The sequence below is a fragment of the Typopeltis vanoorti genome, unplaced genomic scaffold (assembly GCF_054136105.1).
Source record: "Typopeltis vanoorti isolate ZY-2024b unplaced genomic scaffold, IOZ_Tvanoo_1.0 HiC_scaffold_489, whole genome shotgun sequence".
Classification (NCBI taxonomy): Eukaryota; Metazoa; Arthropoda; class Arachnida; order Uropygi; family Thelyphonidae; genus Typopeltis; species Typopeltis vanoorti.
In genome coordinates, this window is record NW_028328116.1 from 31,303 (window position 1) to 43,977 (window position 12,675).

The window sequence follows — 12,675 nt, forward strand, 5'->3', positions numbered from 1 at the left end:
AACAGTATTTACACATATGCAATCTAAATATTATGTTTCCTTATTCTCACAAACATACGGTGTAAACTCATGATTTACATTTAAAAGATTTTTTTTTACATTACATACATTACATACATTTGTTTACATATGATACATTACTTACATTTGTTTACATGTGATATTTACCTTACGTACATTGGTTTTCATGTGATACGTACAATACATACATTTGTTTACATATGATACTTACATTACGTACATTTGTTTACGTATAATACATACATTACATAGATTGGTTTACATGTGATACGTACATTACATGCATTTCGTTACACATGATACATCTTGGATGAGAACTAATTTCTTTGCTTTCATCCTCGAAGCTTATATGTAAGCTTATCTGAGGATGACACCAGTTGGTTATTATGTATTGTTTTTTTTTTTTTGCTATGTTGGGAAGCTACGAATTCTATGATTGAGAAATTCCCTCGCGCGCACTCACACGAAACACGCGCACGCACGCACGCACACACACACACACACACACACACACACACACACACACACACACACACACACACACACACACACACACACACACACACACACACACAATAATTTGGAATGTCTTGATGCATTACTGAACTGGAAGCCTGAACGAATATATTGTGTTTCATTAAGTTTATGGCATTTTCGGTGCGTGTTTCTTGTTCGTAGTATGTCCTTAGAGCTCTTTTCAGGCTATTGTAGTTTGTAAGGTTTCTCTATTCAAAAGATAATTTGTTTATCATGTCTGGGATGTAGAAGTTTTGCGTGGCCTTTCCGTAGTGATTATTGTATTTATATGTGATATAATTAGTAGTCTGAGGTCTTGTTATACGGTACGTATTTCTAACTGTCCTGTGGTTGGCATCGAAATAATGTTTTAGCAAGGCTACATAGTGACATAAATGTTTTGCTGTCATTATTTTGTGTTCTGCCATTGCAATGTTTATAAGGTCGTGATTTTCTCTTTGTTCCCAAAAGATCAGTTTTGTCATTTTGTACTGTAATGATATTAATTTATTTAGTTTGTAGGGTGCACAGAAAGCATACGTTGTTATAGCGTATCTTAGTATATTTTGGCATAGTGTTTTGTATATTAGTGTTTTTAGGCGTATGGGAATTATGTCTTTTAACCTGTAGAGTTTGCCACTTATTGTTCGGAGTTTGTTGTGTAGATGGTTTATGTGGCTATTCCAGTTCATATCTGTATCGGAGTAAATTCTAGGGTATCGTATTGTTTCGACCTGAGTGATTGTAGTGGTTTTGCTGTTCTGTGTGTTTTTTATGTTGGAAAGTGGATGTTGGATGGTTATATATTTGTTATCAACTGGTCAACAACAACAACAACAACAATAATAATAATAATAATAATAATATTTTTTTAAAATAATAAACAACTTTATTATTATTTACATATAATATTTACAATACATACTTGCACACTAATCTGCATATATTTACACGTACTGCTAATATATTTTTTTATAATCTTTTTTTTTTTGTATACTGTACAAGTACATTCTGTATATATCCATATATATTTACATTACATATGCATATGCATTACATATAATTTTTAACATTTACTATTTTTCAGATAAATTAGATAAATACAATAATCATTGAAATTAAAATTAATGATTACATATTTAAATTACACGTGATACATACATTGAGTACATACATACATTTGATTACATATGATACATACATTACATTACATAGATTTGATTACATATGATATATACATTGATTAAATATTTTTTAATGTAATCTTTTTTAATTATTAAAATTATGATTATATATTGTGATTACATATTTACAACAGGTTTAATTCTTTTTTTTTCTTTTTTTTGTAACAATGAAATTCGTACAGATTTTTCCTTCTTTTCTTTTTTTTTTGTGTAATGCATTAATAATAATAATAATTTTTTTTATTTTTTTTTTATTTTTTTTTTATTATGTCTCAGTATAAGTTACATACAATAATAATATTTACACTATTTACAATAAGGATTATACAGAATTTTTTTTTTTTTTTTTTTTTATGTCTCGGATGAATTGCATAAATAGTTACTGTAGTAATTATATGTATATAATATTTATAACGCATTACAAGTGTTATAACAGATACTTGCAAGTTAGTAATTTTCTTCCTCGAAGCTTAGCAGAGCTTATCTGAGGAAGATAATAGATGACAGAGGGTGGTGGTTTCATGGTTGTGTTCCTATAGTGATCACAAGCCAGGTGTTGATTTTACTGTTTGTTGGTACGTGCTTGATAGACTTCGACTGCTATTACAGTTTTACTTTTTTTTTTCTTTTTTTTTTGTGTGTGAAAATAGGGTTGGATTTAGACGTGGTGTGTTTGTTTCTTTGTGTTCTTGTAGTGGTAGTTTTTTGAGAGGGGGGTTGTCATAGGTTTGTGTGTGTGTATGTGTGGTGGGGAGAGAGAAACAGGAATTGCTCTAATTTTCATTCTCGCTATAATATTTATATAGTGCCTGTTTCAGCTCTCTGTATGTTCCTAGGTTTCTGTTGTCGAATGGCAGTTTGTTTATCATGTCAGGTACGTAGAAGTTTCGGGTGGCTTTACCGTAGTGATTGTTGTACTTATATGTTATGTAGTTTGTTGACTGTGGTCTTGTTATTTGATATGTTGTTCTGGTTACTCTATATGTTGGGCTGTAGTAGTGTTTTAACATGACTGTGTAGTGGCGTAATTGTTTCACCTTAAATATTTTGTGTTTTGTCCATGCTTCCTGCATAAGAGTGGGTTGTTCCCAGAATATCAGTTTTATCATTTTATCTTGCAACCATTGTAGCCTGTTAAGTCTGTAGTCTGCACAGAATGCGTATGATGTGATTGCATATCTTAAAATGTTTTCACATAATGCTTTATAGATTAGTATTTTTATGTGGGTTGGGGCAATGTCTTTTAATCTGTATAGTTTGCTTGCTATTATCCTAAGCTTGGTATGTAGGTAGTTTGTATGGCTATTCCAACTTTGGTCTGCATCGAAGTGAAGTCCGAGATAGCGTGTTGTTTTCACCTGTGTGATGGTTGTGATTTTAGGTTCTGCACTTTGTGTATAGGAGGATGAATGTTTGATAGTGAGATATTTAGTTTCTATGGGCAGGGTTTGAGGGTTTTTGAATATCATTAGCTTTGTTTTTCCAGGGTTTATATATATGCTGTTTTCGGATAACCAGTTAGTGATTTGATTGATGTCGTGTTGCATATTTTTGTAAGCGATTTTTGCAGTGTTGTGAATGGATACTATGGCAGTGTCGTCTGCATACTGGAAGATTTTACTTTTTAGGGGGAGTTGGCTTATGTCGTGTGTGTATATGTTAAATAGAATGGGAGATAGGACAGTTCCTTGTGGTACTCCACAGGTTACATGTACCTCTTTGCTGTGTGCTGATCCTATACGTGTGATGTGCTTTCTGTTTTTCGTGTATGCTTTAAACCACTGGAGTAGACGACCTCCAATTCCGATATGTTATATAATAATAATATAATAATAATAATAATAATAATAATAATAATAATAATGCATTTGTACTACTATTAATTATTTTCTTATAATTCTTTGATGATACCTGCTTCTAATGGAGAGATACTGAAATTGCGAGATAGATAAATTCAAGTTCAAAAAATTCAAGAATTTTCACACCGTACCAATTTTTATTATTCACCGTTTGCCTCAAGGAAATCTCCACGTAAGGCGTTCATTCAATTTGTTAATGGAATTGATTTACCTATGTATTCGCCTTATATTTACGAGTTCGGATGCTGGATTATTATTATGTACTGGCTGCCAGATGGCTGGTTGAGCAGGTTCTGAATGTCATTGTGCTACCAGTAACTTTACAGGTTACTGGTAGCTCTGTTTTATGAATATTGCCTATTTTGGAGGCAAATTTTAAACCAATTGTACGGAGACCCACTTATTGAAATATGTTTTAGCTTTGTTAAAAGTGTTTCATGTTGAAGTGTAACAAACGCTTAAGACAGGCCAATAAATACCACCTTAACAATTTTGTGTGATCAGTGAGTTCTTCAATTTGTTGGCTATTCCTGCTGTTTCAAAGATTTCATTCAGTAATTTGAGGATGACCGGACCCAGGCTAACTGCATGTTACTTGATATCGTTGGGACTTATGGTATCGAATCCTAGCTTTGCTTGGATTAATTTGTTTAATTTCAGTGAACAGTTCTGGTATTCTCATGATTGGAAACTAAAATGTCCGATTTTTTTTGTCCTATTGGAGGTTAAGTGTTTGAGAATGGAGGGAACGTTTTCTGATTTTCTAGGATTCAGTCTTTGCTGATTCGTGGAAAGGCCTTGATCAAATTATTTTATAAATTTAAAGGGGTGTCTGGTCTAGAAATCCATCTAGCATCTCGATTATCAGAATCCTGGTTTATTTTATAGCATTTTGTGCCGATTTAGAGACTGAATATCATTTAGCTGCAGAGGTTCCCATTATAGTGTGACACCGTTACTTTAAACTACTGGGAATCCTGTCCGTTTACAGATGATCTTCCTTTTCATAGACTGTCTACGATAAGCTCTTCTTTATCCTGTTTGTTTAAAAGATAGCCGGACAATTTTAAGAGTTAAATTTCTGGAACAGCTCAGAGATCTCGTTTAATAAATTATGATGTTTCTTGGTTTTTACGGTGGCCTAAATTTTAATATTCATATTTGTAAACGTTTTTTGTGACTTGTTCCTTCTACTTATCGAAAAGCAGAAGGATTTCAATCGTATGAAATCCCATAATTGGATATCAGCACAGATGCTAAAAGACTGTTCAGCTGAACTGGCTGTTTCATTGATGAAGATATGTAATTTGCGTCTCAGAATAGGGAAGATTCCACAGGAGTGGAAAGAATGTATGGTAATTCCATTGCACAAGAGTGATGTAAAGACCGATGTTTCCAGCTATCGACCAATTAGTATCTAAGATTTTGAAAAAGTTGGTTAGAGCGTTCAGAAATGGATTGACAGTAAATCTCTAGTTTGCAACGAACAGCATGTTTTACTTACTAAAGGATGATCACGCTTTAGCTACTTGCTCACATTCTATAATAATGTTACCACCGAGTTAGACAAGGGGGAATTGATACAACATGAAACTGATTTTGCTAAGGCTTTTGACAGAATACAGCATGGAAGACTGTTGATTAAACTGGAGAATATGGGATTGTATTATAAACTGTTATCATGGATTACAGGCTGACTCACAAATATCAAAAAGTCGTATATGTGAGGTGTGAATATGCACGATTTAAGGTAACAAGTGGTGTACCACAAGGTTCAGTGCTTGATCCACTGTTATTCAATCTGTACATTAATGATATTGAGAAGGATTTGACAAGCGACATTCAGTTATTTGCTGATGATGCAAAGATAGGTAGAATAATCAGGAATGCTGATGATATGTAATACTTGAAGAATGATTTGAATAGGCTGGAATTGTGGGCATGGGAAAATGGATGTCAGTTCAATGTCACTAAATGTAAAGTCATTCACTTCGACGTATTTAGATATCCAATGTCGTATTATATTGGTGGGATTATGCTTGAAGAAACTGATCAGGCTAGGGATCTTGGAGTTTTAGTAGATAGGAAGTTGAAGTTCAAGAGTCATACAGTAAAAATTATAATAGAGAGAGAGAGAGAGAGAGTCAAAAATGAAATCAAGATTGCAATACAGATTATGAAGACAGATTGAGAGTTTGCAGACTGCAGACACTATCAAACAGGAGAAAGAGGAGTGATATGATTGAGACTTACAAACTGAAATGTTTTAAGCATTTTTGGCATTTAATATTAAGATATTATTATTGTTATTGTTCATGTGGTTCCCACCCACTTAAAGTTATTAGTAAATCTATAGTACATTTGTACCATTGCTGACTAAGGATTCCCCACATTTTTATCAATTTTATATATATTCTAATGTGAAGGCTCACATTTACTTATCCACAGACATACAATTTTGGTGATTGCTGCTTTAAGGACACCTATTAATGAAAACATAAACGACAACAGTCAACTTGTATGTAAAAATAACATTAAAATGTGAAGCCTTCAACATCAAGCAATCACACAAATTTATCATATTGAACAATGGTTTCTCCCTGAAATATAATTAAAATATAGAAAGCATGTACGCAAGTATTTTCTTCACAAAAAGGAGACTTACGTAGTTTAGGTTAGCCTCTTCCCAAACGAATGCCTTCTGCACAAAAAGCACTGAATCAACTCGTACAATATTCCAACATAAGTGTATATATATGTGCGAATTCTGGCTTAGAGATTCATCCTAGTTTTACGAGCTGATATTCCCCCATCCCTTTGCTCAAACTATTAAAAAACCCTGATGATCTAAGGTACAAAGTTTGCGGAGTAGTTTTTAAAGTTTTAAAATATAAACATTAAAATAAAACATAAAAGTGATTACATAATGACATAAAAACGACATAAATATAAATGCTGACATAAAACTGAAATATAAAAGGGTCTTAAGGAAATATATGTTCATATTGTATTTGCTATAGGAAAGCTAAGGAAACTAATAAATACAAACAAAAGACGTTTAGTGTATACCATTCTAATTTTATAATATACACTATTCTATATATAGTATAGTGTATGCTATTATTAATATATACGGCATCTTTTTTTCTTTGATCTTGGTTTCGTGATCTTCAACAAGTGTATTTTAGGTGCTAGTTTTCTGTTTTACAGGATCCCAAGTAGATTCAACAATTTCTGCTTCTTTAGCCTTCCTTTTTTTCTCGTTGGCATAAAATAACTACTTATTTTACTCATTTACAACAATGATTGCACTGATTTAACTTAGATTAATTCAAAACTCACGTGAACACCTGCCTGTTGCAGAGTGAATATAGAACTGATAAATTGATATTGGAAGCAATCGGAAGTGAAGATAACTTCCTGTTTCCGGTTACGTACCAACCTACGAAACAGGAAAGCAGGGTACCAACTTAGGAGTAATCAAAAACTAAAAATTCAATTCGTGAACACAGTGCCACCTACCGGAATATTTATAATACATTTGGCTGTCAATAAATGGCAAATTTTTAAAAACTTAAGAAAAAAAGGTGCCGGTACTGCGTAACGTTGCGTATCTCCAGGAAAAAAGCACTGGGTATTATTAATAACTATTTTACTTTGAACTGGAGTTTGTCCACAAAATGTCATTGGTTTAATTTTATCCAAACTGTTCTACTATAAGGCTTAAATTATATATTGCTCTTTGTAAATTGTCTTCCTTATCTGATATTATTACCTGATCATCTGCAAATAGTAGCGTATTTATTTTATTATTCCTGGAAATATCTACGCTTGAGTTATTTAAAGTGTTCCACTGTATAAATATAAATATTAAGAGGTATTGGAGAGAGGACATTCATGTCTTACTCCTTAGTTTGTGGATTGTTTTTCCGACATTTTTTCCTTTATTTTTAATTTCATTGCATTATCTTCATACTCAATATTCAATGTATTAAAATATTAAGTACATTTATTCTTTGTCATATATCAAATGGCGCATATCTTTTTAACTTTGTCAAATGCTTTTTCATAATCTATAAACAAAACATGAGTTTCTAAATTAAATTCTCTTCTTTTTTTTTCTATAAGTAGTTTTATACAAAAAGCTGCATCCATTGTAGAGTGTCCTTTTCTAAATTCATTTTGACATTCTAATAATTCATATTTTCAATTGTTCATTAAGTTATTCTAGTATGTATTTTGTAGCATGTATTCAATAAACTAATACTGCTGTACTTAGCAGGTTTTGTTTTATCCCCCTTTTAAATAGAGGTATTACTGTACTTGTATTCCATTCTATTGGTATGGGTCCATTTGTATAGATTTTATTTAAAAATTTTAATAATGTCTGACGAATTGTTTCCCCGCAAATTTATTCAGTTCAGAGTTAATGCCATGTTCTGCTGATTTGCCATTTTTTATTTGACTTAGATTGTCTTTTAATTCTTTCATTGTTATTACATTAATGCATTTTGTAAGTTTTTGGTGTAATGTTTTGATGTTAGTATGACACTTATATTCCGTGATGTTCTCTTGTGACGTCACGGTGTGTTTTGGGGATGATTTGTCTGTCTGTGGGTGAAAAATCCAGTTATTCCAGAGAGAAAAATGTTGCTACTTCTGCATGAGATGAACCAACTCACCTTCGGTTTGAAAAAACTCTTTTATTCCTAAAAATATTCTTTACAGACCAAGATCGTATGTAGTATCATACCTCTAATGCCGTTTATCGCAGACATATTTCAGATGAAATCAGAGAAATAACTTTTTGCTAATAAAATGTGACAGTGCTTTAAATATTTGCAATAAAGAAAAGATTCAACTTTCTGAAGGTTAAGTTATGTAGGGAGAGGGGGGGGGGGAAGACAAGTAAGTGTAATGTTTTTTCTACAAACCGAAGATATACAGCCAGTTTCATTCTATCCTATACAGTGAAGATTAAGCACATCTATTCATAAGATTTGTAGTGTACTGAATCCAACCTAACACACTGCTCTATACAATTCTTATTTTTCATGTATGTAGTTATCTTTAAAAATAAAAACCAACAAAAGTAAAGCAATAAACGATACGTTAGAACATAAAGAAAGATGCTTAACTTTACAGTCATCTATGAGTTATTGCAGAAAGTGTAATATCTATGCAAGTATGTATTTTCTGTTTCCTTTTAGCTTAATATGCAATCACAATACTTAATATTCACGTACATGGATGCTGGAAGTATTTTAAAAATAGATGGCAGGAGTATCATAAATTTGAGTGATAAAATATTCATAGAAATGGCAGGAAAAAATACTAAAGGGAATGTGACGAAAAGTTGGTCAATTTATGTCTATTTTTTTCGTTTAGTGCAATCGGATCTCTTTATTTAGGGAATGATCAACTTCATCTCTTAGTTCACTTGGAGTTCAGTACAAGAGCAACTAAATCACTGTCTAGGATGAAAAGTTAAGAGTTTCAATGTAACATCGCAGGATGGTCGTCTTAGCCTTCTACCCAAATGCTATTGGGTTATAGTTTACAACGTTGAGCGGAAAGAATTCATAAAAAAAAGAAGAAAATTAAATATATTATACTTCATAGTATAATATATTTAACAGGACTACAACATCTGTTGAACAGATTACTGGAATCATGTATCAATTATGGAATATCAGAAAAACCAAGGTAATAAAAATAGCAAGGAAAGAGGAAAATATCGATATCAAAATAAATGGGGAAAAATTGAATCAATAAAGACATTTGAATATCGAGGAAGTGTGATTAGCAGTGATGGAAGATGTAAAAGTGACTTAAAAGCAAGAATAGCGATGGGAAGAGATGCCTTTAATAGAAAATCGAATTTATTCAAAAGTAAAATGGACAGAAACCTAAAGAAAAGACTAATAAAATGTTATGTGTAGAGTGTTGCTATTTATGCAGCTGAAACATTGAAGAAAGAAGAAATTACGATTTTGGAAAGATTTCAGATGTGGATTTGAATAGGGATGGAAAAAATCAAATGGAACGATAAAATAACTAATGAGGAGGTCTTAAAAAGAGTAAAATAAGTCTGTTAAGGAGGATAAAAAAGAAGAAAGGGAAACTAGATCGGACATATTCTGAGAGGGAATGGAATCATCAGAGTTGTCATCGAAGGAAAAATAGAGGGAAAAAGACCCAGAGGAAGTGAAAGGAAAACAATGCTAGATGATATGCTGAATGGAGACAGGCACACAACCTTGAAGAGAAGGCTCAGAGAAGAAGAGAGTGAAGAAAAGTTTTTGCTAGTAAGAGAATAACCTGCTCAATCGCAGAATTGCAACATAGTGCAACTAACCAGCAGCAAAATTGGCATTCGAGTAGCAACAACAGACATCGCCTCGATTAACCGATGCCCACAAAAAAAAAAAAAAAAAAAAGATAGACCGCCACCAATCATTGCTCGTTTTACCAGCAGAAGTCTGAGAGATTCCATTCTTGCAGCAAGCAAGAAAACAAGGCCGACAACATCGACCCTAACTGACAAGAAACTCCCAACAACAATCTATATATCTAAACACTGGACTCCATACTTGAAAAATCTTTTATATCAAGCAAGGAAGACAAAAAGAGAGAAAAACTACAAGTTGCTGTGGACTAAGGATTCACAGATATTGATGAGAAAGAATGAAAACACTCGAGTTTATATAATTGAAAAAGAATCCCACCTACGCATCCTACCAATATAAAACATTAACCCATCACATCCTTAAGAACAAGATTAGAAATCACTTAAAAACAATATAATGGAGATCTCAAATATAGAGAACATATCCAGTCAGACAATATAAACCTTAGGGTCTTTGATTCTTGGAAGAAATGGTCAGACAACATTTCCACCAATACCAACGTCACTATCGTACATGCAAACATAAGAAGTATAAAAAAACACAGGTTTACATTGATAACACAGCTCAACTACACCTTCACAAACATAGATGCTTTTAATACTGACCTAAGATGCATTAAACGACACAGAAATTTACGCATACGACATTAATAATTACCAAATCTACAACTTATGTAGACCAAAGAAAAGAGGAGGTGGCATCGTGACATTTATCAAAGAAAAATACACTGTGACTGAAAAACAAACCCATTTCGAACATGCGGAAACACTAAATAGCGACAATCATAGTATTAAATACACAAGAAACATAATATCCAGACCCCCAGATAATAATCCACTCAGCTTTCTGCATGAGATAGCAGCATGGCTAAGCGGCATCGAACTCCGTGCAACACATAGGCTTTTCCCATCCTAATAGGATACATTAATATAAATACTCTTGACCACGCTTCTTCAACCACTAACAAATATCTTGATATTCTAAGTCAGTACAACATAAACCCTACCATTAACTCCCCAACAAGAGACGAAATACTCAACAATACATTAACACAATCATGCATTGATCATATCAACATACAAGCTCCCATCCATACATATACATCATCAGTAATTAACGTCAAAATTGCTGATCACTACTTTGTGTCAGCTTCGTGTTTGTACGTTACCCATCCCCCCACCCAACACCACAAAATTCGACCATATTAAAGAGAATTGTCGATAACCATGTAAAGAATACAGACTGGAATTCAACATATACATTAACGATGTTCATGACATGGCCATAAGAAGTAAAATATTTTAGTACGCAGATGACACTGCACTACTAGCCATCCACACAGACATCAACACGCCTCTCTCCAAAGCACAACAAGACCTAAAATGAAATCACAACATACTTCTCCCAAAACAATTGTAATAAACGGCACTAGAACACACAGGTTAATAACACACAATCCGAGAATCATGCGCCCGCATCATTATCGATACACTGTCACACATACCGCTGCATTAACAACAACAACAAAAAAAAAAACTTGCCAATGTCCCGAAATTAAACCTGTAATACGTGAAAAATACCTTGGTCTCTACATAGTTTGCCACCTTAAATAGACATATCATACACAAAACATATAGAATACCTACATACCAAACTGAGGATCATCGCTGCAAAATTAACATAAAAAAAACTCCTATATCATATCTGCGAATCCCTACTCAGATACGAAAGAACAGTCTATGCAAAAACATCAAACAGCCACCTAACAAAATTAGAAATATTAAATAGGAAAATTGCGTGAACAGTAATTTACACACCTTATACACAACAGCCAATATCCGCCCAGCACATGGCGTCACACAGAATCCTGAGCATTAAAAATCTGAAACACTACATAATGTTACTAAGAAGTTACTTCAACATCGCCTATCCTAAAAACAGACACATATCGCACAACACGACTCATAACAACTCTTTAAATCCTTAGACCTTTCAACAACTCATACGGTTCTTTTGTGAGATCACATCAGATACCCACGCAACTCAACAACCTACCAAGAAATTTAATACCAACGAAGTTAATATACCATTAACACTAATATACACTTCACAAATCACCAGCATCCAATGCCTACATCCCGTGCATAAACAGTACCAAACATCATAAATAGTGAAGGCTAATCCCACTCTCTTCATAAAAGCTAATCCAAGCTTCAAAGTAGGTGGGATTAATCGGCCTCGTTCATCTACACGTAATCCTCATAATCAGACTGCAAATTATGTAACAAAACAGTCAGTAAGATGTATAATAATAATGGAAATACTCTAATTAAAAAAAAATTATATGTAAATATATTTACATATAAAAAATTATATGTAAATATATGTAAATAAAAATGTTCTTACAGGACAAAAAAAAATGAATGATATAAATTCATCTTTTATCTTTTAATCTATGTATATATTTTTTTACAAAATGTGCGTTTTTATTTATATTCGATATTTCGAAAAAAATCTCATGGCGCCCGGGAAATCCTGGTTGTGAATCACCGAAATAATACCGAGTCGTGTGGATGAACGGGAGGCCATTTAATCGACTCCATCCACTGACCCAGAAAAATTAAGAGGACTTTTTATCCCAGTCACCAAAATAGTGTCAAGTAATTTTTCTACATTGACCTTCCA